Below are 26,138 nucleotides of genomic sequence, written 5' to 3' on the forward strand. Positions count from 1 at the left end.
TTTTGTTTGAAGTTTACTATAATGTTTACTTTGCTGCTATAATAAAAATTATTTTGCAAAAAAAACCCCCTCACACTAAAATATTTAGCATTAGTCACCAAAAGTGAAGGAGATAATGATCAAACGGCCTACATTTCTGCAAACTCTACAAGTTTTTTTAATTACACAGATAGATTATCATAACATCATAACATAGTAATGATGGCAGAAAAGGACCAGATGGCCTATCCATTCTGCCCAGCAAGCTTCTTAAGGTAGTACCTGCTGTTTCGTGCAGGATACTCTCATGTTTCTCTCAAGGATAACAACTAGGGATGTGAATCGGGCTTCGGATGATTGAAAATATCGTCGATATTTTCAAAATCATCAGAAATTGGGGGCTCCCCCAAAACAATAGGAAAACCCCACGATATTGATCGTGGGGGTTCCCTTATCATTTTGGGAGAGGGCGGGAAAAACAGCACACAAAAATAACCCCTAAACCCACCCCGACCTTTTAAAAGTAACCTCTTAGCTTCCCCCACCCTCCCGACCCCCCCCAAAAACCTTTTACAGGTACCTGGTGGTCCAGTGGGGGTCCCGGGAGTGATCTCCCGCGATCTCCCGCTCCGGGCCGTCCTCCTGCTTCCAGGCCATCGGCTGCCACTAATCAAAATGGCGCCGATGGCCCTTTGCCCTTACCATGTGACAGGGTATCCGTGCCATTGGCCGGATCCTGTCACATGGTAGGAGCACTGGATGGCTGGCGCCATCTTGTGACAGGTGCTGACCAATGGCACCGGTAGCCCCTGTGACATAGTAAGGGCAAAGGCTATCGGCACCATTTTGATTACTGGCAACCGATGGCCCGAGTGCAGGAGATCACTCCCGGACCCCCGCTGGACCACCAGGGCTTTTGGCAAGTCTTGGGGGACCCTCCTGACCCCCACAAGACTTGCCAGGTACCTGTAAAAAGTTTTTGGAGGGGGGGGTCGGGAGGGTGGGGGAAGCTAAGGGGTTACTTTTAAAGGGTCGGGGTGGTTTTTTTGTTTATCTGCTGGGGCGCAGCCGATAAACAAAACCGCGATCGGGCCCGATTGAAAAAACCCACATGTGAATCGGAACCGGAATCCGAACCGTTTCCGGTTCCGATTCACATCGCTAATAGCAACTGCCACTCTGTGCACTAACCCCCAAGCCTTATGATAAGAATAGTAATATTTACAATTAATCAAAACCAAGCAATGTCAAACCCATAAGTCAACATTTTTACTGGGTAATGAGCTTTTTTGAAAGTTCAGACTGTGCTGCTTGATGTTCTTTGCTTTGCGACTTGGCCACAGAAGCAGTCCTGTGCTTTTTCCCTTATGTCTGCATGTCAATACCCCAGACTGTAAAAGTCAGGACCCGTGTTGGTTGTTGTCTGTATCCAGCTCCCCTTCTCCCCCCTCCCGGCTATATTTCATTGCATTAAATATCATAGCTTAGTAAATAATCCTTAAGTTTGTACCTGAAGCAATGAAGGGGGAAATGACTTGTCCAAGATGATGATAGATATACTCATGACAAGAATACCCATGATAAGCAGCCCTCTGATAAAGATAATGCTAGACAAGTACGTTTTAATGAATCTGAGGTACAACATGAGGGTAATTACCCTATTAAAAACGGAGCAACGGTAAGGGGTAAAGGCTCTAGAGGGGATTACAATTACAAGTCACGTAAGACCTACGGCTATAGGGAGCCCTACAATTTTCGACGTTAATCCAGTAATTTTGTCAAACCCAGATAATGATTTAGGTAAACATAATGTGGTAAATTTATCATCTAGATCTTTCGACAAGTCCAGAGATCGGTGCAAGGGCTAACTGGAGCTTCACCTTTGGAAGCCCACGGTCCCCCCGGGAGGAGCCCGGGGGGACCCGGGCCGCTGGGACTTAGGTGGGCCCTTGGAGATGAGGATCCACAAGAAATCCGAGGTCAAGTGCCAGAGGGTCGTCGCTTACCAGTCCGAGGTCACACACCAAAGGATCGCCACTTGCCAGTCCGAAGTCACACACCAGGAATCACCGCTTGCCAGTCCGAAGTCAGGAACCAAGAATAACTGAGACGAGAAAGGAACCAAGGAGCAAGGATCCAAAGTACAATAACTCACCGAAGCAAGCAGACCTGACTACGTGGAACGTTGCCAAGTCAAGGAATGAGCAGAGGAAGCCTCCTTTTATACTTCCTCTGCTCTGGCTCATTGAAGACAGCTGAAAGTAGTTAAAAGGATCAGGTCCCTTTAAATCTGGTGAGGAGGTGCGGCCTCACACCTAAGATGGCAATGGCCATCTTGGATTCCAGTTGCGGGGGAGAAGCTGCCTGAAGCCGCGCGGGAGGAGCAGGGACGGCTCCCAGCCTGGCGGTCACCCTGGGGTCCTGCGCTGACGCATGGGAACACCGGACACCGGGCCACGGCTCTTCTCCTGATGCTGCCGCGGCGGGTCGCCGTAGTTGTCAGATAGGGGGACGCGCCCGCGGATGACCGCGGGTGCAGAACACAACACTAAGTTATCTGGATAAACTTATCTGGCTAACTTAGCCAGGATATGTAGTGGTGGCCGCTGAATGGGACTGGATAGTCAGACTCACCGGTTAGCCAGATAAGTCCCTACTTATCTATCGCCTGTATGTAATGGGGTCTTGAATGCTGAGACCCTGCACTAAAACTCACGCTAGGACTAGCACATCTTCATGCAAATTGCAAGATAATGAACTTATTAACCATTTCCCTGCAATGCAGAGCTGGAGGGTGTTCTGCATTTTGAGGGCTGATGTGACATGGTGGGGTCCTGCCCCAACCCATAATACAGCAAGACACTCAGAAATATAGGGCCAGACTTAAGAAAAGGGAACCCAGGGTGGGGCTCCAACATAAGAGACCAGTGGAGTCTTAGGCACTGAGGCTGTATCTAGGTCAGGAGCAAGCTGAGGGTAGAGGACTTAATCACCTAGGCAACCCACCTGCAGCAGCAGGCAGGGAATTAGGGCCCAGCCAATCCTAGGATGAGCCCTCCCCTGAAACCGAGGCTTATAAACCCCTCTAGCAGGAGGCCGAGCTCTCTATGAAAGAGATGGAGGTAGACCCGATACTACTATAGACCCACCCAACAATGATGCAGAGATCCTTTTCTTGAGTGGTGACTCCTAATGTGAAACCTTGCATTCTGTAACAATAATTTGGGTTACTCTTCCCTAAGGGGTAAATTTTGAAAGGGGTACGCATGTAACTTATGTGCGTAACCCCGAAAACCTGCCCCTGCGTGCGCCGAGCCTATTTTGCATTGGCTCGGCGGTGGCGCACACAAGCCCCGGGATGCGCGTATGTCCTGGGGCTTTGAAAAAGGGGTGGGGTCGTGGGTGTGGCACCAATCTGGGGGCGGGCTGGGGGCGGGACCTAGGCCTCCGGCACAGCGGCTGTGCTGGGGGATGGTGCGCCCGGCGCACGCAAGATACGCCTGACAGAGGCAGGCGTAAAAAGTTACATAAGGTAGGGAGGGATTTAGGTAGGGCTGGGGGGTGGGTTAGATAGGGGAAGGGAGGGGAAGGTGGGGGGGAGCGGAGGGAACGGGGAAAGTCATCGGGGCTCCCCTAGGGCTTGGCATGCACAAGGTGCACAAGTGTGCACCCTCTTGTGCGTGCCAACCCTGGACTTTATAACAAGCGCACAAATATACCCCGCGCACACTCATTTAAAAATCTGCCCCTAAGTGCATCACTTTGCTCCTGTCCACATTAAATTTCATTTGCCATTTTCATGCTCAGTCTCCCAGTTTACTTTAACACTCAATATGAAAAAACTGGTGAAATATGTGATAAAAATATCAACAAACCAAGAAAATCACATATATTCAATGTGGGTTATTGAATAAGGTGCACCCTCATATATGAGCTATTGTACATGTCTGCTGAAACAGCGTTTTAACTGTTATGCACTTATTACAAGTGCCTGCTCACTTAAATTAATCATGGGGTAACCCTTTTCAATTCACGTTGTGGTATGCTGCTCTTTTAAGCAGAAAAAAACTTTTTTTTGAAAAATTGTTTGATACATTTTTTTCCCATTAGAGGTTTGCAACATCAGCTCCAACTTAGTAGGAAAACATTAATGGAATAGAAAACTTATCTTTTCCTAAAAAAAACGGACTAGAGCCCAGAGCTTGTCAGCTCTGCTCAGCCGAACGCCCGACACCGCTGGTGTTTCGAAGGCTTATTCTTCAGGGTCTTTAAACAATATCTAGAGTTGGAGAACAGATCATCAGATGATGATGTGTCAGGCTTTAGGCTGAGAAGAGTTCGGTGTCGGGCGTTCGGCTGAGCAGAGCTGACGAGTTCTGGGCTCTAGTCCGTTTTTTTCAGAAAAGATAAGTTTTCTATTCCACAAACAAGAGTACGCCGGATTTTAATAGATAAGCACGAAGCCGCGCGTATCTTTTAAAATCCAGGGTCAGCGCACGCAAGGGGGTGAACATTTGTGCACCTTGCGTGCGCCAAGCCTGTGCGCACTGCCCGTTCCCTCCGAGGCCGCTCCAAAATCGGAGTGGCCTCAGAGGGAACTTTCCTTCCGCCTCTCCCCACCTTCACCTCCCTTCCCCTACCTAACCCACCCCCCAGCACTATCTAAACCCCCCCACCTTTATTATAAAAGTTACGCCTGCCTCAGGCAGTCGTAACTCGCGTGTGCCAGCCGACCACTGGCGCACAATTCCCCAGCCTGGGAGCAGTTTCAGAGGCCTTGGCCATGCCCCCGAAACACCCCCAGGCTGGAATCACGCCTGAGGCCCCGTCCCCAGGCGACGTGCCACCGTGACACGCCCCCAACACTCCCTGACATCCCCCCCAGGAAAGCCCCGGGACTTACTCGCGTCCCGGGGCTTGTGCGCACAGCTAAGCCTATTCAACATAGGCTCGGTGCGCGCAGGGGGAGCTTGGGGCAGGTTTTCGGGGGGTACGCACGTATCTTACGCGCGTACCCCTTTGAAAATCTGCCCCATAATGTTATAAGATGATAGAGTACATTCTGTTTGTTGGTACCAAGCTGGATTGCTACCACTCTCTATAAGCTTTGCTAAAAATGATAAATTTGATATTGGTTGGTGATTAGAGAGTAGATTTGCATCTATGTTTACTTTTTTTTTTAAATGGAGCATATCCTCTTTTACTCTTGATTGCAAGATCCCTGAACTAAGCAACACTTTAATAACAGATTTCAGTATAGAAATTCACCGTTATTCACAATTTCTAATGAGCCATGTAGGAGAAGGATCCACAAGAGTCTAAAATTTTTTCAGAAGGCATTCCAACTCCTTATCAGAAACAAGATCAAACTCTTCTAAAATCTCAACCATCCCCACCTGCTTAATCAGCTGATATATAGCAGAATCTTGCAAAAGAGGCAATTCAATCAACTTTTTAGATTCAAAATATTGAGAAAATTCAGTGGCCTTAAAAAGGTCTTTTCCCCTGGCTGAATTCATTGAGCAGGAATAGTTCTCTACAGTCCATTACTATTTGAAAAAGTAGCTTAAAGCAATAACCTTCATCGGAGGTCTTAGAGAAATATTTCTTCTTTATACTATTTTTTTCTATTATAGTCTCTAAGAAGTCAGTAAATTATTTTGTCTTCCCAGATCTGCAGCAAAGGCACTTCAATTGCTTATCTTTAATTTTTAAAGTACTTAAGTCCTGCATATACCAAGGGGCTGATTTATTAGAATGCTTTCATACTCGTTCATTAATAGGGACAATCCTGTCCAATGCCTGAAAGCAGCTCAAATACCATGCGACTACCCCTTTTTCAAGGGAAATCACCAATTACAAGGAACTGGGAAGATGTAATGGCCTTTATAGAATGATATTGACACAGTGTTTGTCTGTGAAGCCAGATGCATCTTAGAACCATAAGCATCAAAATTGATCAAATAATGATCTGTCCAGCCTACTTCATTCACTAGTATATTTGGCAAAGTGAGCTAATAATTTTCTGCTGCTGGAAAGTTTTCTAAGTCTCAGATATGGGTGAACCAAATTCATTCATCACTGTTCTGTTTATTGTGTGGATATCAAACAAAATATAACCATCTTACATCTGAATTTAATGTCATAGTAACCTATTAAATAGACATTTTCTAATAATACAGAAAGCCCAGAGTGATCTAATTGTGATGACATGTTGATCTCATTATAATATGAAAGGTACAATCATAGTTGGTCAGTCGTGACTGTGAATTTCATTACTTCTTTTATTTATGCATATTAAAATCATGTAACACAATTTAGAAAATTACATGTTACATTTAGATTACAATTTACATGCATATTTTATTAACATTTATAGATTGTCTTTCATCCAAATAGAGCCTTTGTAGTATTAAATGTATCCCACTGCATTTTTTTCTAACCTTCCTCAGAAGCCTTTAAAAAAACAATGTAGGACTTTTACACATTGCTGGGTAGGTATATATAACTTATTTTGAATCTATTTCCTTAATGAAGGTCCTAACTATGGAACTGAAACAGAATTTTTATGGATATATTACATTTCTTATAATTTGGACTGGGATGCTGGGTTGTTTTGGACCAGTTTTAATATTGCCATAATACAGCACGTGCATTATTTGCTGCATCATACATCCTCATGCAGCATCCTATTACTTCTGTAAGTGCCAGTCCATGCAGGCATTTGCATTTCATTGGTCACTTCAGTTGAAGCCTTTGGGCAATAAAATTCAACTGTGCTCCAGTACGGTCTACTCAAACTGATGATTTCATGATTTAGATCTGCAATCTGAATTTTCAAGGTAACAATAAGAATATTAAAAAAAAAGTGTCTGGTGTCATAAACAGGACAAACCTTAAAATGAAATATTCTAAAGTGAAAAGAACCATAAAAATATATACTTTATATGTGACAATGCATGTATTTGTTTATTCAAATATTTACTGATTGCTGTATCTACTTATATTTGTACCTATTCAGTGCCCTTATCCATAGTGCCTTCCAAATATGGGAGTCTAACATATAACAGCATCAGCACATAAACAATAAAATATGCACATAACCAGAGAATATGGCATCAAATAAGGACCAAGAGATCTGTCTAGTCTACCCTATTTCATTACTGGGGAACAGGCATAATAATGCGTCAGTTGATCTTTGACTTTCCTGTCTCTTCGCAGCAACATTTATTTATTTATTTTTTGATTTTGTTACTTGGTATATATCAGTGGAGAAGTCATAGCGGCATACAATGCAACATTATTACAATAAACAATTATAACAAATTTACAAATAATACAGACTGACACAAGAAAAGAATATAACAATATAAAATAAAAGTATAGGTATGAATTTTCAAAAGAATTTCTGCATATAAAATCTGATTTTAGGTGTATGAGTGGTCTTTGAAAAATTTGCATGGGGGAGGGGTATTTTAAGCATTTAAAAATACACACAGAAATTATTCCATGCATGCTCTAGAACAGTGATGGCCAACCTTTTGAGCTCAGTGTGTCAAAATTCATAAAAAAAACCGAGCATAACTCGGGTGGTGTGTCACTTCTAGAAAAATCCATAATTGTGATATTTGTAGCTCTAATTAATAACAAGAAGTTATAATTTTAATATATGTACTGTATTTATTAATAAAGCAAAAACAAATAATTCTTTACCTTGCCTGCTTAGTGACTTTTTTGTTGCTGAATTTCGTCGGCTAAATCTTCAATTAAAACACTCTCTCCCCCTCCCACACAAACTCTTACTCCCCTGGATTTTCTCATACACACTCATGCTCTCACACTCACTGGCTCCCTCACATACACACAAACACACACACCCAGGCAGGCTCCCATTCATTTTCACACCACTCCCGCTCCATCCTCCAGGCAGGCACCAATTCATTCTCACACACACACACCCCCAGGCAGAGTCCCATTCATACACATGTACACACTAAAGGCAGACCCCCCTCTCTTTTGCCAGCAACCTCCGAACCTCTCTCATTCCTCTGCTGCCACTGTCACTGCTGCCACATGACTACTGGGGATGTTGCTATTCTTGCACATTCCCAAAGATTACATGTGCCAATCACTAAAAATATATTTTTTTTTAACCTTTGCTGTCTGATCTTAGTTTTCTAATTGGTTGGTCACGGGCTTTTTTTTTCCACCTTCCCTTTATTATTTTTTTTGCCAATTCCTTTTATATTGTCTTTTTTTCTGTTTCTTTTCTCTCCATCTTCTTCCCTCAAACACACAGTCAGGTTCTCATTCTCACATGCATTTCTCTCTCTCACACACACAGTCTCTCACTGTCACATGCTCTCTCTCATACAACCATTCATACACACAGTCTCTCACTGTCACATGCTCTCTCTCATACAACCATTCATACACACAGTCTCTCACTGTCACATGCTCTCTCTCATACAACCATTCATACACACAGTCTCTCACTGGCACATGCTGTCTGACCCTCACACACAGGCTCTCTCTCACTCCCACATGCTGTCTTGCTCAAGCACATGCAGTCTCTGCAAACATTCAGGTCCTCACACACAATCTCTCAACTCATCTCGCGCGCGCACGCGCACACACACACACACACACACAGACCCTCAGCCTCTCTCTCACCTCTGGGCCTCTTCTTCGCGGGTCGCCGCAGGATGGGCTCTGCAGCGGCCCTGCTACCGGGCTTCTTCCTCTTCTCGGGCCGCTGCGATTTGAGATTCGCGGCGGCCCGTAAGCGCAAGCGATGCTCCTCTTCTGCACGCACTGATGCTTCACCTGAGCCTCCTTCCTGCCCACGCGGCTCCGGCAGCGTTTACTTCCGGGGCCGCACGGGCAGGAAGGAGGAGGAGCATCAGCGCGTTCAACACGATCTTTTTCTTTGGGCTGTGGTGAAGTGAGCCTCACCACGGCCCTGCCTATCTGCCTGTCGCTGCGCTTCCCTGCGCCCGGGGGCATTGGCGGGGGGGGGGGGGGGCTGGAGGGATACTAAAAAAAACTAATTTTAAAGGGTTGGCACAGCCGATAAAAAAAAAAAAAGGCTCGGCGCAGCTGATAAAAAAAAAAAATCGATAGTTCCGAAACGCTACGCGTGTCAGCAAAAACGGCTCGGCGTGTCACCTCTGACACGCGTGTCATAGGTTAGCCATCACTGCTCTAGAAGGAGGCATTCCAGGAAGTTGGTAGATAAAGAAACCATTTATGCACATACTTTCAATTTTCAAAAGAAAGGATGTAAATCTGATTGTACACATTTACATATGCTAATGACTAGGAATAAATTAGTGATGTACAGGTGCAGACATTTTTTTCAGTTTATTAATTCATTAAGTAGGTCGTAGTTATTCACTAGGTTCATTTGAAATGAACAAATATATCATCTTTTTATTTCATTTATTTGTTAGTTTTTCATTGAAATCAATGGCCCCGAGGCTGGGTCCCCCTAGGCCTGACCGAGGCAGGGTCCTGTCTCTGAGGACCAGCCATAGGCTTAGGCCTAAGCCCAAAGCAGGAACCAGGCCCAAGACTGGTTTCTATTGCCAAGACCCAGGCCCAGGCCTAGGCCTAGGTCTGATGCAGAGACCAGGTCCCAATGCTGAGGCTCAGGCCTGGGCCTAGCCAAAATGCTCGATTCTGGTGCCTGGCCTGAGGCTGGAACCAAGTTACCAAGGCTAGGTATCATCACAGAGGCATGGGCCTGGGCCTAGTCTAGGTCCAAAGCCAAAGCCTGGCTTGAGGCTGGGTCATAGGTGCTGAGGTTCAGGCCTAGGCCTGTTTTGACACTAGAGCCCAGTCAAGATCAGATCCCATTGCTGAGGCCCAGGCCTAGGATAAGGCCCATATCCAAGGCCTAGACTTGGGCTCAATGCTAGGGCCCAATCATGGTCCTGTCTCCAAGTCCCAGGCCTGAGACCTGGGACTTGGATTCCACACTGGGGCACAGCTGAGGCTGGGTCCCATTGCCAATGCTCGGCCCTAGACCTAGGCCCAAGCCTGATGCCTTGGTCTAGGTATAGCCTCAGACTGGCTCCCGTTGTGGAAGTCCAGGCTCTTTTCTGAGGCCTAGAACCAGGCTCAAAGCCAGGGCCTGGCCATGGCTGGTCTCATCACTGCGACCTGGGCCTAGGCCTTCTGTCACCTTCTTTCTTCTTCAGTCAACTCAAACTGTTATCCTTCACTTGGAGGATGTATCACACATTAAGAAAGGTGGAAGGAAGGCAAAACGATTACCAGCATGGTTAAAAAGTGAGATGAAAGAGGCTATTTTAACCAAAAGCACTTCATTCAAAAATTGGAAGAAGGATCTGAAAGAAGAAAATAGGATAAAGCATAAGCGTTGGCAAGTTAAATGTAAGTCATTGATAAGATGGGCCAAGAGAGAATTTGAAAAGAAGTTGGCCATAGAGGCAAATACTCACAGGGAAAACCTTTTAAAATATTACCAAAGCAGAAAGCCTGCATGGGAGTCAGTTGTTCCGTTAGATGATCGAGGGATTAAAAGGGTACTTAGAGAAGATAAGGCCATCACAGAAAGATTAAACAATTTCTTTACTTCAATGTTTACTGAAGAGGATGTTGGGGAGATATCTGTTCTGGATAAGGTTTTCATGGGTAATGATTCAAATGAACTGAACCAAATCATGGTTAAATTAGAAGATGTGGTTTCCCTGACTGACAAACTGAAAGTGTAGTAAATCACCTGGACTGGTGTTCTAAAGGAACTAAAAAATGAAATTTCAGATCTAGTAGTTAAAATTTGTAACCTATTATTAAAATCATCTATTGTGCTTAAAGACTGGAGGGGGCTAATGGAACCCCAATATTTACAAAGGGTGCCAGGGGCGATCCAGGAAACCACAGACCTGTTAGCCTGATTTCAGTGCCAGGAAAAATAATGGAAAGTGTTCTAAAGATCAAAATCACAGAACAAATAGAAAGACATGGTTTAATGGAACAAAGTCAGCATGGCTTTACCCAGGGCAAGTCTTGCCTCACAAGTCTGATTCACTTTTTTGAAGGAGTTAATAAACATGTGGATAAAGGTGAACCAGTAGATGTAGTGTATTTGAATTTTCAGAAGGCATTTGACAAAGTTTCTCATGAGAGGCTTCTAGGAAAAGTAAATAGTCATGGGATAGGTGGTGATGTCCTTTCGTGGATAAAAACCGGTTAAAGAACAGGAAACAGAGTAGGATTAAATGGACAATTTTCTCAGTGGAAAAGATTAAACAGTGGAGTGCCTCAATGATCTGTACTAAGACCCGTGCTTTTCAGTATATTTATAAATGATCTGGAAAGAAATATGATGAGTTAGGTAATCACATTTGCAGATGATACAAAATTATTCAGAATAGTTCAGTCACAAGCAGATTTTGATAAATTGCAGGATGATCTTGTGAGACTGGAAAATTGGGCATCCAAATGGCAGATGAAATTTAATGTGGATAAGTTCAAGGTGATGCATATAGGGAAAAATAACCCTTGCTGTAGTTACACGATATTAGGTTGCATATTAGGAAAAATATCTAGGCTCAGTATCATGTGGCAGTCAAAAAAGCAAATAGAATGTTAGTAATTATTAGGAAGGGAATGGCAAATAAAACAGAAAACATCATAATGTCTCTGTATTGCTCAATGGTGAGCTGCACCTTGAATACTGTGTACAAGTCTGGTCACCGCATCCTAAAAAAGATATAGTTGCAATGGAGAAGGTACAGAGAAGAGCGACCAAAATGTTAAAGGGGATGGAACAGCTCCCCTATGAGGAAAGACTAAATAAGTTAAGGTTGTTCAGCTTGGAGAAGAGATGACAGGAGGGGATATGATAGAAGTCTTTAAAATCATGAGAGGTCTAGAACGGGTAAATGTGAATCAGTTATTTACTCCCTGGAATAAGAGAAGGATTAGGGGGCACTCCATGAAGATAACATGTAGCACATTTAAAACTAATCAGAGAAAAATTCTTTTTCACTCAAGGCACAATTAAACTCTGGAAATTGTTCCCAGGGGGTGTGATTAGTACAGTTAGTGTAGCTGGGTTTAAAAAAGGTTTGGTTAAGTTCTTTGAGGAGAAGTCCATTATCTGCTATTAATCAAGTTGACTTAGAAAATAGCCACTGCTATTACTAGCATCAGTAGCATGGGATATACTTAGTTTTTGAGTACCTGCCAGGTAGTTGTAGCCTGGATTAGTCACTGTTGGAGACAGGATGCTGGGCTTGATGGACCCTTGGTCTGACCCAAAATGAAAATTTCTTAGGTTCTTATGTGCGAGATCTCGGTGTCTCCCTAGACCATCAACTAAACTTCAAAAACCACATTAATGGAGGATTTTTCAAGCTCCATATCCTCAAAAAACTTAAACCCCTACTCGATTCGCAAGACTTCCGCACAGTCCTGCAAGCGACAATGTTATAAAAAATGGATTACTGCAATTCCTTACTTCTAGGCCTTCTCTACTCTACTATTAGGCCCCTGCAAATGTTACAGAATGCTATGGCAAGAATCCTTACAAATACACGCAAAGCTGACTACATCACCCCTATTCTTAAGGAACTCCATTGGCTTCCCATCTCCTCCCGCATCAGATACAAACCCCTCACCATTATTCACAACTCCCTGCACAACCACAATCACTCCTGGCTTGAGAATGTTCTTCGATACCGCTCCTCCAATCGTCCTATTAGAACCGCACTTTCAGGAACCCTCTACACCCCTTCCCTTAAATGTGCTCACCACACTTCCACCAGAGAAAGAGCCCTATCCATTGCAGGCCCCTCCCTCTGGAACACTATGCCACTTGAGCTCCTACTAGAACCATGCATTTGGAAATTCAACACAGGAGTTAAAACATGGCTCTTTAAAATGGCCTATCCTGATCCGGATCCTACGTAGTCCCCCTGCTCCCTCTACTCCTTCAGATAAAGTGCCCTTGTCATTAACGTACTCATAGCCTTCTCCTTTATTCCTTTAATTATACTGTCTCCCATTTCTCTTCACCTCCTTATTTACCCCCATTTATACCCCTTTCCCCCTTCCCCTGTCCTTATACCCTACCTTTTTCCCTATAGTAACCCTTTTATACCCCTTTTATTTACCCCTCCGCTATCCTTTAAACCTTACTTTTCCCTATAGCAACCCTGCTAGTCTATATATAGTTGCCTTTCTGAACGCATAATTTGTAATGTCATATATAGTGTCTCCTGTATGTACTAGTTAAAGATAATGTATATTATTGTATATTATTGTATTTAATACTTTGTTATTATTGTATATAATACTTTTTGGAGTGTATAATTTATATAAGGTTATTCCCAGTATATAAGGTTATACACAGTCCCTTACTGAGTGTATAATTTGCAATGCTACTTATTTTGTTCTTCTGTTTTCCATCAGGTACTGTTCCTTTTCTCCTCTTCCTGTTTTTCCCTCTCTTCTCTCACCCCTTCTCTCTTCCTATCTGCTCCCTCTCCCCCCACCCTGGTTTTTTGTAATTTCCTCCTTCAGTTGTATTGTAAACCGGCATGATGCACCCACGAATGTCGATATATAAAAGCAAATAAATAAATAAATAAATAAATAAAATAGTGACTCTACTGTAACTCCTTGCTCTAGAACGGATGGTGCCATTTTGTTGTATGGCTGAGATGTACAAGTCTGACAAAGGACCGGGCCTTAGCTAGGCCCTGGCATCACACCCGACCTAAGCCTCTGTGACCTGGACCTGTCCTTATCTAGGCCTCAACATCGGACTCAGGCCTAGGACTGGGCCTCAGTGATGGGACCCCACCTTGGAACAGGCCCCATGGTTGAGACTAGGTGAAGGCCTTTTCCCACCAGAGGCTCCCTTTCTTTTAAATGGCAGAATACAAATTCTCTGGAAAGAAATACAACTAGTGAGGTGATCAAATTTGCAGATGACACAAAATTATTCAGAATAGTTAAATCACAAGCGGATTGTGATAAACTGCAGGAAGACATTGCGAGACTGGAAGATTGGGCATCCAAATCAAAGATGAATTTTAATGTCGACAAGTATAAGGTAATGCATATTGGAAAAATAACCCATGCTCTAGTTTCACAATGTTAAGTTCCTTATTAAGAGTTACCACCCAGGAAAAAGATCTAAGCATCCATAGTGGATAATACATTGAAATCATCAGCTCAGTGTGCCACCATGGTCAAAAAAGAAAACAGAATTATTAGGAAAGGAATGGTGAATAAAACTACCATATGGAGAATGTCATGGGGTAAATTTTAAAAATTTTAAAACATACGCGTGCACATGTTATAAAATCGGGGGTTGGTGCGCGCAAGGGGATGCACACTAGTGCATCTTGCGCACGCCGATGCCCACGGCCTGGGAGGGAACTTCCCTTCCCTCTATTCTAACCTTCCCACCCCTTCCCCTAACCTTTCCTACCCTTAGCACTATTCTAAACACCCCCATGACCTCTATCTTACCTTTTGCGCCTGCCTCTGAGCAGGCGCAAGTTGTGCATCCCGCAGCCTCTCGGCATGCGATCCTCCGACACAGCGGCAAATGGACACTGTGCCGGAGGCCTCTGGCCCTGCCTCCACCCCACTCTGCTCCTTTTTTAAAGCCCTGGGAATTAGATGTGTCCTGGGCCTTTATAAAATAGGCCCGGTGCGCGTAACCCCCTCTATGCGTGTAAATCTTTTAAGATCCGGCCCATAATGCCTCTGTATCATTCCATGGTAAGATCATACCTTGAATACTGTATGCAATTCTGGTCGTTGCATTTCAAAAAAGATATAGTTGCACTGGAGAAGGTGCAGAGAAGGGCAACCAAAATGATAAAGGGTATGGGCAGACTGGATGGGCCGTTTGGTCTTCTTCTGCCGTCACTTCTATGTTTCTATGTTATGAATGGCTTCCCTATGCAAAAAGGCTAAAGAAGTTAGGGCTGTTCAGCCTGGAGAAGAGATAGCTGATGGGGAATATGATATAAGTCTATAAAATCATGAAAGGACTTGAATCGGTAAATGTGATTTGGTTATTTACCTTTTCAGATAATACAATGACTAGGGGGCACACTATGAAGTTAGCAAATAGCACATTTAAAGCAAATTGTAAAAATTATTTTTCCTCTCAATGCACAATTAAGCTCTATAATTCATTGCCAGAGCATATAATTAAGGCAGTTAGTGTAGCTGGGTTTAAAAAAGGTTTAGATAAGTTCCTGGAGAAGAAATTTACCAGTCTCCTGGTCTGATCATCACTTAATCACATCCTCACTATGTTTTAAACTCCCACCTGTTGAACGACTCACATTTAAGATTGAAATTTAATTTAGAAAACCCTGTAGTATGGATGAGTTGACTGCAACATTCCTGGAGGCCTTCACTTGTTTAGATACCTCTTCCACATCAAAGGGAGTTAATTCCTGGGAAAAGATTATGTTAGATTTTTTCAAAAACTCTGTGCCCTACTATTAAGAAATGGATCACTCCATTTACGAAACATAAAGCCCGATGGTTTACAGCACAATTAAAAATGCTTAAATAAGGCCTTCGTCGCCTTGAAAGATCTTGGCGTAAATATCGCAATTCTAGTGCTTTGACTCAATATAGAATAGCTTTACATAAGTATAGATCTGTCATTACACAACAAAGTGCAGTTTCTATTCTGATAAAATTCACAAATTTCAATTTAATCCAAAAATCTTATTTGCTTTTGTCTCGGATCTTACCAATTCTAAATATTCCTCACAATCTTCGGAAACTTCTAAAGACAAAGCAAACAAATTTGCCAACTCTTTTAAAGATAAGATTTCTTGCATTTTAAATAAGATAGCCACTACACCTAAACAAGTTATTTTGCTTCCTGAAAACCCGTCGGTTAGTTGGTTGTCCTTCGAAATGGTTTCGTCCATTAAAATCGCCAATATTCTTAAAAAGATGAACCCAGCATCCCATGCACCCAGCATCCCATCCACAAGACACGATTCCAATAAAATCACTTCAATCTATCCCAAATATAGTTGCCCGCTCATTAGCTATCATCAACATTTCCTTGGAAGAAGGTTTATTTCCAGATTCTCTAAAATGTGCAGTTGTTAAACCTCTATTAAAGAAACCGCAGTTAGATCCTGATGATATAGCAAACATTCGGCCCATATCAACTCTTCCCTTTCTAGCAAAATTGATAGAAAAAGTAGTAAATACACAATTAATGGATTATTTAGAGTCTAATCAGTTGCTCTTTCCTTCCCAGTTTGGGTTTCGGAAATTTCATAATTTTTATTTATTTATTTATTTAGAACTTTTCTATACCGACTTTCCAATAACAGAATTACTGATCAATTCGGTTTACATTTTGAACAATAACAGTGACAAGAAAATGTCTTACAAAAAACAGGTAGAAATAACTTGGAGATAAATATATGGGGTTAAATAACAAAGAAATACAATATACAAAGCCTAATATAGGCTGAGGCAATACATAATACAGAAACTCTTCTCACTTCTCTTTCAGATACAATGTTAAGAGGGCTTGATTACGGCAATTCATATCTTTTAATTTTACTTGACATCACGGCCAAATTTAACATCATCAACTATGGTTCAATGATAGCCAGACTTCAAGAAATTGGTCTTAAAGAAACTACTTTATCCAGGTTCAAATCATATTTTGTTAAATGATTTTTCAAAGTCAAATTAGGGCCTGCAGAATCTGTCAAAGTTCCCCTTAGCTCTGGTGTTCCTCAGGGTTCTTCCCTTTCTCCTACTCTATTCAATATTTACATGGCACCGCTTTGTAAACTTCCGACAGGTCTAGGACTAGTCCACTATATTTATGCGGATGATGTCCAGATCCTTTTACCAATTAAAGACTCAATACACAATACTCTGAAACTTTGGGAAATTTATTTTAGTTCTATTAAACTTCTTACCCAAATGATTTTAGCCTTAAATGAATTCAAAACTGAAATTTTGCTCATATGTAATAAAATTACAGAAAAAATTACATCTACTATTACTTCATGCCTTCCTTCTTACCAAATTAATCAAGAAGCTAGAGATTTAGGCTGTATTCTAGACCATGAGCTTAACCTGAAAGCTTTTATCAGAGCCACAGTCAAAGAGGGCTTTTATAAACTCCAAATATTGAAGAAATTAAAACCACTGCTTCATAAGAGTGATTTCCGGATGGTCTTACCAGTTTTAGTATTATCAAAACTTGACTATTATAATGCCCTCCTTTTAGGATTGCCCTCAGTAGCAATCTGCCCTCTGCAACTTCTGAAAAATGCAACGGCACGCTTACTTACTAATTCAATGAAATTCAATCATATTACCCCTATGCTGGCTGAGCTACATTGGTTACCAATCCACGCCCGAATTCATTATAAATGTTTAACATTAATTCAAAAAACTATTTACAGAGAAAACACTGATTGGTTAAATGCACACAACAGTCCATCGAAAACCAATCAATAGAAATAATCTTCTAATGTATAACAGTTTCCATCCATGGGCCTTTAAAAATGGCCTCCCTGTCATCCAGTTTTTTAGAATCCACAGGCTGTGTTCAACCAATCATGAATTCAAAATTCAAGTATTTTCATTAGCAAAAAGATTTTTTGACCGCGGCTACCCTTACCCTGTAATGTACAAAGCCTACAAACGAGCCTATTACTCTCCCCGCACTGCATTATTACAGTACCAATCCAAACTACCTGTCACAGCTAGTATTTGTGTTTTACAACACACAGACAAATCATATTTGATTGCACAATGCATTAAAAAAATCATCCTTCATTCGCTGAATCTCCACTGATTTCGTACCAAAGAAGTAAAAATATTCGAGATTATGTGGTGCATGCAACCCTGTCTCAGGTTGATCACTCTCCATTCAATGGAGTTCACAGGCAGTGCGGTAAATGTGATATGTGCATCACCACCATTGAAGGTAATGAATGGCACCATCCAATCACCGGAAGAACATACAAAAGAAATCACAATACCACATGTGAGTCCACACAAGTAGTGTACTTGATCCAATGTCCTTGTCCACTTTTATACGTTGGCCGCACCAGTAGATAAATTAAAACGCGGCTGCGTAAACATAGAAGCCATTTAAACACCGGCAACATAGAGGCTCCAATTGTCAAACATTGTCTCCAGGCTTACCATACATTTGAACAAATTAAATGGACAGTCCTGGAACAAGTGTCCAAGAGCGATCGCAGCGGAGATATCAGTTGTCAACTCAACTATCGCGAGTGGTGGTGGATTTTCACCCTCACGTCAGAAGCCCCAGAAGGTCTAAATGACAGTGTTGAATGGTCTTCATTGTTCTACCCTTCAATGGTTGTTAGGACCACTTCCTCCACCACTGATTGGCTTGTTCTGAATCAACTGGTTACTTTAAAAAGTTTGTTACAAACAATGGCAGATCCCAATTTAGTTAAAGCTGAGACCGAGTAGCAGCGCATGCAGTGAGACAAATACAAAGAATGTATGAAACCGTGGACAGCGATACATATTGATGTTCAGCAATTTAAGAAGATAAGTATAATTCTTTGCTTTTATATTGTAGACACCACACAACTTTACCACCACTGACGAAGCCCGCGGAACATGAACCGTGTCGGGTCGGGCCGGTGTTGTCAAATGCTGTCCAAGCAAAGCAATGCAATAAGTGTCCAGTCTCCAAACAAAAATGTATTTAAAAATTTTTTAAAAATGCATAACAACAAGTGTGGTCACCAATGATTGCAATGAGGTTATACAGTCTTAAGCAACCCAACTGACTGGTAAGCAGCATTTAGAATGCTGCAAAACCTAACCGTGAGTAAACTTCTTAAAACAAAAAGAAGCTCACTTTGTTTATGAGGTTTCCACACTCATCCAATAGCCAATTCATTCAAAACAATTGCACATCCTTAATATAAATGTATGCACATATGCAGCACTGAATTCCACTCACACATGCTAATTTTCAAAGTGGACCAATGCTTATAAATACGCTTTGAAAATTCATGCTGAAATTTGCGTGTCCTTTGTACATGCAAACTTTAGTCCTACATAGCCCGCTGAAAAGTGCCCTCCCTTTAAAAGACAAACTATAGCTAATCATGTGCCTGCAACCGAAAGAATAAGACAATAAGACCAAGAATAAAACCCTAACATGTAGATCAGTTTACAATCCAAAACTCAACTCCACAATACCAACTCAGATTAAACAAACATAAAATTCTCTGGCACAACCCAAAATGCTGATCGAGTTGTACTCCTCGACTCTGTACAGTCTTTAGATTGTAGGGGGTTCCTTACAAGGAGGGTAAGGTTGTCTGCTTAACCACAATACTATTCTCAAAACAGTTTTTTATTCAGGACTTGCTACAGCTCTGACACTAGACCTTACCATCCTTACACCTGTGTGGCTGACAAGAATTTACAGAGCCATGGCTCATGTTGGTTGTCCCTGAATCCAAAATTAATTTACTACAGTAATGTTCCTTTTAGCACCATTGTTTGCTTTAACCTGAGTATTCATTGTTTTGGATGTGAATATAATTCTATATATATATTAGCCACAGAGTGTGGGAAAAGTGGTATTTTTATTTCTCCCAGGCCTTTGAATCAGCGAGGGAATTGCCTGTTTATATGCAGGTATAAAGGAAATCCAACTTGACCAGTTAAGTGTTTGTTTCTTTTGTTTTATTACTTACAAGGGCTATCAATGATGAACTTTAATGCCTGTTTATATAATACACATCATGCAATGAGATCAACAGCTATGGATTGACAGTGAGGAAGGAGACTGCAGTGTACTTTTAACCTCGAAAAGTGCATTGTGCAAGAGGTAAGACAAGCTGGTATGAGTTGAGTGATGATCTAACACTAGAAAAAGATTGATTAGAAATTTCAACAGCTCACATGTGACAGTAATGAATCAGTGTATTCATTTTTGCCCTTTGGTCCCAACTCTTTATAAACTCTAATTTAGTAAAACACTGTGCATATTTTTTTCCTACAAGGAATTCCCCCCACTTTGCAGCATATGTATATCTGGCCATGATGAGATCACCAGATTTGGATCTACGTGGAATAAAATGTTTGAATGAGAGGCAAATATGATGAATGATTTACAAACCAGACTGTTGGATGTTAGATATTCACTTTGCTTTGATCCAGCTCTCTATTTCTTCTATCCCTTTATGACCTCTTGGGTCAGAAGAAACAAAAAGCAGGATGGACTTTCTAAGATCTTCAGTCAGCTCAAGATAGAAAGTTAAGGCTCTTTTGCAATCCAGACTGCTCAATGCTTAAGAACATAAGAAATTGCCATAACTGGGTCAGACCAAGGGTCCATCAAGCCCAACATCCTGTTTCCAATAGTGACCAGTCCAGTTTACAAATACCTGGCAAGTACCCAAAAACTAAGTCTATTTCATGCTACTGATGCTAGTAAATAGCAGTGGCTAGTCAACTTGATTAATAGCAGGTAATGGCCTTCTCCTCCAATAATTATCCAAACCTTTCTTAAACCAGCGACACTAACTCCACTAACCACATCCCCTCACAACAAATTGTAGAGTTTAATTGTGCGTTGAGTGAAAAATGTTTTCTCCGATTAGTTCTAAATGTTCTACATGCTGTCATCATGGAGTGCCCACTAGTCCTTCTATTATCCAAACGATTAAATAACCGATTCACATTTACCCGTTCTAGAACTCTCATGATTTTAAAGACCTCTATCATAACCCCCTTCAGCCGTCTCTTCTCCAAGCTAGACAGCCCTAACCTCCTTAGTCTTTCCTCATAGGGGAGCTGTTCCATCCCCTTTTTGGTCGTCCTTCTCTGTACCTTCTCCATCACAACTATATCTTTCTTGAGATGCAGTGATCAAAATTGTACACAGTATTCAAGGTGCGATCTCACCATGGAGTGATACAGAGGCATTATGACATTTTCTGTTTTATTAACCATTCCCATCCTAATAATTCCTAACATTCTGTTTGCTTTTTTGATTGCTGCAGCACACTGAACCGACGATTTCAAAGTATTATCCACTATGATGCCTTGATCTTTTTCCTGGGTGGTAGCTCCTAATATGGAATTTAACATTTTGTAACTACAGCATGGGTTATTTTTCCCTATATGTATCACCTTGCACATCCACTTTAAATTTCATCTGCCATTTGGATGCCCAATTTTTCAGTCTCACAAGATCCTCCTGCAGTTTATCATAATCTGCTTGTGATGTAACTACTCTAAATAATTTTGTATCATCTGCAAAATATAATTACTTCACTCGTATTCCTTTCCAGATCATTTATAAATATATTGAAAGTACGGGTCCTAGTATAGATCCTTGAGGCACTCCACTGTATACCCTTTTCCAGTGAGAGAATTGTCCATTTAATCCTACTCCTGTCTTTTAGCCAGATTGTAATCCACCAGTTTGACATTGCCACCTATCCCATGACTTTTTACTTTTCTTAGAAGCCTCTCATGAGGAACTTTGTCAAATGCCTTCTGAAAATCCAAATACACTATATCTACTGATTCACCTATATTCACCTATATTCACCTATATCTACTGATTCACCATTAATCATGCCATTTGTACATAACTTGTAATGTGACTTGTATATCGTTTAACCATTTATTCTTTCCTTTTTCTTCCTCTTCACCAAGTTCTGCCACCCTTGTTAATTGTAACTGTACTTTCGGTCACCTGAGTTCTAGTTTGATGTATTTAATGCACTCCCGTTTCATGTAAACCAGCAAGATATGTTCTCATGATTGCCGGTATATAAAAACCTTAAATAAATAAAATAAAAAAATAAATATCTACATGTTTATTAACCCTTTCAAAAAAGTGAATCAGATTTGTTAGGCAAGACTTGCCTTGGGTACCATATTTTTCGCTCCATAAGACGCACCTAGGATTCAGAGGGGGAAAATTAAAAAAAAAATGGTGTGCTAAACCGGCTCTGTTCCCGGGCGTCTGTGCATACAATTATTTTTGTCCCCATTTCATTTTCAGATCTGGGGAGGGCCATTTCGGTCTTTGTCTGGAAAAAAAAACCCACCCCAGCTCTTTAAATTTAATTAACTCCAACCCCCCACCCTCCTGACCCCCCTCCTGACGCACAGACATTTTCCCCCCACTTTGGGGAAAAAAAAGTGCGTCTTATGCAGCGAAAAATACGGTAAGTCATGCTGACTTTGTTCCATTAAACCATGTGTTTCTATATGTTCTGTGATTTTGATCTTTAGAATACTTTCCACTATTTTTCCTGGCACAGAAGTTAGGCTAACTGATCTGTATTTCCTGGATCACCCCTGGATCCCTTTTTAAATATTGGGGTTACATTAGCCCAAGCACAATGGATGATTTTAATGACAGGTTACACATTTTAAGTAATCGATTTGAAATTTCATTTTTTAGTTCCTTCATAACCCTGGGGTGTATACCATCCAGTCCAGGTGATTTACTAGGGATGTGGAGAGGGACACCATACGTTGCATTCGGGATACGTATTCGTCGGGGGGGCAGATACGTTGCATACGTTCGTATGGCGCCCCGATACGGTTATACGTCTAATCCTATTCGTTACCCGGCTAAAATTAAAATTTACTACAACCCCCCACCCTCCTGACCCCCCCAAGACTTACCAAAACTCCCTGGTGGTCCAGCGGGGGGTCCGGGACCCATCCCCTGCACTCTGATACCCTCAATACTTCAAAATGGTGCCGGATAGCCTTTGTCACAGGGGCTACCGGTGCCATTGGTCAGCCCCTGTCACATGGCCATCGGCACCATCTTGTGCTCCTACCATGTGACAGGGGCTGGCCAATAGCACCGGTAGCCCCTGTGACATAGTAAGGGCAAGGCTATCGGCGCCATCTTGATTCCTGGCACCCGACGGCACGAGTGCAGGAGATCGCTCCCGGACCCCCGCTGGACCCCCAGGGACTTTTGGCCAGCTTGGGGGGGGCCTCCTGACCCCCACAAGACTTGCCAAAAGTCCAGCGGGGGTCCAGGAGCGACCTCCTCCGATCGGGCCGTTTTGCCAGTATTCAAAATGGCGCCGGCGCTACCTTTGCCCTCACTATGTCACAAGGGCCGACGGTCGGTGACATAGTGAGGGCAAAGGCTAGCGGCTGCCAGTACTCAAAATGGCGCTGGCGCTAGCCTTTGCCCTCACTATGTCACAGGGGCCGACCATCGGCCCTCCCCGCTGGACTTTTGGCAAGTCTTGTGGGGGTCAGGAGGCCCCCCCAAGTGATCTCCTGCACTCGTGCTGTCGGGTGCCAGGAATCAAAATGGCGCCGATAGCCTTGCCCTTACTATGTCACAGGGGCTACCGGTGCCATTGGTCAGCCCCTGTCACATGGTGGGAGCACAAGATGGCGCCGATGGCCATGTGACAGGGGCTGACCAATGGCACCGGTAGCCCCTGTGACATAGTAGGTCAAAGGCTATCCGGCGCCATTTTGAAGTGGTATTGAGGGTGTGAGAGTGCAGGGGATGGGTGCCGGACCCCCTGCTGGACCACCAGGGAGTTTTGGTAAGTCTTGGGGTGGTCAGGAGGGTGGGGGTTTTTTTTAATTGGCGGCCGAATAATTCGGCGAAAATTTGTTGTATTTGTGGGGAATCGTGATACGTTTCACTTCCCCAAGAATACAACGAATATTGGCACATCTGTTGCGGATTGCCAATACGTAGGGACCGAATGCACACCCCTATGATTTACTACTCTTCAATTTGTCAATCAGGCCTACCACATCTTCTAGGTTCACCATGATTTGGTTCAGTTCATCTGAATCATTACCCATGAAAACCTTCTCCAGAATGGGTATCTCCCCAACATCCTCTTCAGTAAACACCGAACCAAAGAAATAGTTTAATCTTTCCGCAATGGCCTTATCTTCTCTAAGTGCCCCTTTAACCCCTTGATCATCTAACAGTCCAACTGACTCCCTTGCAGGCTTTCTGCTTCAGATATATTTTTTAAAAAGTTTTTACTGTGAGTTTTTGCCTCTACGGCCAACTTCTTTTCAAATTCTCTCTTAGCCTGTCTTATCAATGTCTTACATTTAACTTGTCAGTGCTTATGCTTTATCCTGTTTTCTTCAGTTGGATCCTTCTTCCAATTTTTGAATGAAGATCTTTTGGCTAAAATAGCCTCTTTCACCTCACCTTTTAACCATGCTGGTAATCGTTTTGCCTTCCTTCCACTTTTCTTAATGTGTGGAATACATCTGGACTGTGCTGCTAAGATGGTATTTTTTAACAATGTCCACATCTCTTGCACACTTTTTTTTACCTTTGTAGCTGCTCCTTTCAGGGGGCGCTCCTTTCAGGGGGTGCTCCATGAAGTTAGCATGTGGCACATTTAAAAATAATCGGAGAAAGTTCATAAGAACATAAGAACATAAGAAATTGCCATGCTGGGTCAGACCAAGGGGTCATAAGAACGTAAGAACATAAGAACATGCCATACTGGGTCAGACCAAGGGTCCATCAAACCCAGCATCCTGTTTCCAACAGTGGCCAATCCAGGCCACAATAACCTGGCAAGTACCCAAAAACTAAGTCTATTCCATGTTACTGTTGCTAGTAATAGCAGTGGCTATTGTCTAAGTCAACTTAATTAATAGCAGGTAATGGACTTCTCCTCCAAGAACTTATCCAATCCTTTTTTAAACACAGCTATATTAACTGCACTAACCACATCCTCTGGCAACAAATTCCAGAGTTTAATTGTGCTTTGAGTAAAAAAGAACTTTCTCCGATTAGTTTTAAATGTGCCACTTGCTAACTTCATGGAGTGCTCCCTAGTATTTCTATTATCGAAAAAAGTAAATAACCGATTCACATCTACCCGTTCTAGACCTCTCATGATTTTAAACACCTCTATCATATCCCCCCTCAGCCGTCTCTTCTCCAAGCTGAAAAGTCCTAACCTTTTTAGTTTTTCCTCATAGGGGAGCTGTTCCTCTCCCCTTATCATTTTGATAGCCCTTCTCTGTACCTTCTCCATCGCAATTATACCTTTTTTGAGATGCGGCGACCAGAATTGTACACAGTATTCAAGGTGCGGTCTCACCATGGAGCGATACAGAGGCAGTATGACATTTTCCTTTTTATTCACCATTCCCTTCCTAATAATTCCCAACATTCTGTTTGCTTTTTTGACTGCTGCAGCACACTGAACCGATGATTTCAATGTGTTATCCACTATGACGCCTAGATCTCTTTCTTGGGTTGTAGCACCTAATATGGAACCTAACATTGTGTAACTAAACATGGGTTATTTTTCCCTATATGCATCACCTTGCACTTATCCACATTAAATTTCATCTGCCATTTTGATGCCCAATTTTCCAGTCTCACAAGGTCTTCCTGCAATTTATCACAATCTGCTTGTGATTTAACTACTCTGAACAATTTTGTATCATCTGCAAATTTGATTATCTCACTCGTCATATTTCTTTCCAGATCATTTATAAATATATTGAAAAGTAAGGGTCCCAAAACAGATCCCTGAGGCACTCCACTGCCCACTTCCTTCCACTGAAAAAATTGTCCATTTAATCCTACTCTCTGTTTCCTGTCTTTTAGCCAGTTTGCAATCCACGAAAGGACATCGCCATCTATCCCATGACTTTTTACTTTTCCTAGAAGCCTCTCATGAGGAACTTTGTCAAACGCCTTCTGAAAATCCAAGTATACTACATCTTGAAAATCCAAGAATACTACATGAAGCCCAGCATCCTGTTTCCAACAGAGGCCAAACCAGGCCACAAGAACCTGGCAATTACCCAAACACTAAGAAAATCCCATGCCACTGATACAATTAATAGTAGTGGCTATTCCCTAAGTACATTTGATTAATAGCCGTTAATGGACTTCTCCTCCAAGAACTTATCGAAACCTTTTTGAACCCAGCTACACTAACTGCACTAACTACATCCTCTGTCAACAAATTCCAGAGCTTTATTGTGCGTTGAGTGAAAAAGAATTTTCTCCGATTAGTCTTAAATGTGCTACTTGCTAACTTCATGGAATGCCCCCTAGTCCTTCTATTATTCGAAAGTATGTGCCATGCTTTTTCACTCAACGC

General features: G+C 42.3%; 1 long non-coding RNA gene across 1 annotated transcript in view; it reads left to right on the forward strand.

Moving 5' to 3' along the window:
- LOC115086284 overlaps positions 1-26,138 on the forward strand; it is a 301,007-nt gene that overhangs the window by 134,405 nt on the left and 140,464 nt on the right. The window lies entirely within an intron of this gene.

Source organism: Rhinatrema bivittatum, chromosome 2 (genome assembly GCF_901001135.1).
Source record: "Rhinatrema bivittatum chromosome 2, aRhiBiv1.1, whole genome shotgun sequence".
In the NCBI taxonomy this organism is placed as follows: Eukaryota; Metazoa; Chordata; class Amphibia; order Gymnophiona; family Rhinatrematidae; genus Rhinatrema; species Rhinatrema bivittatum.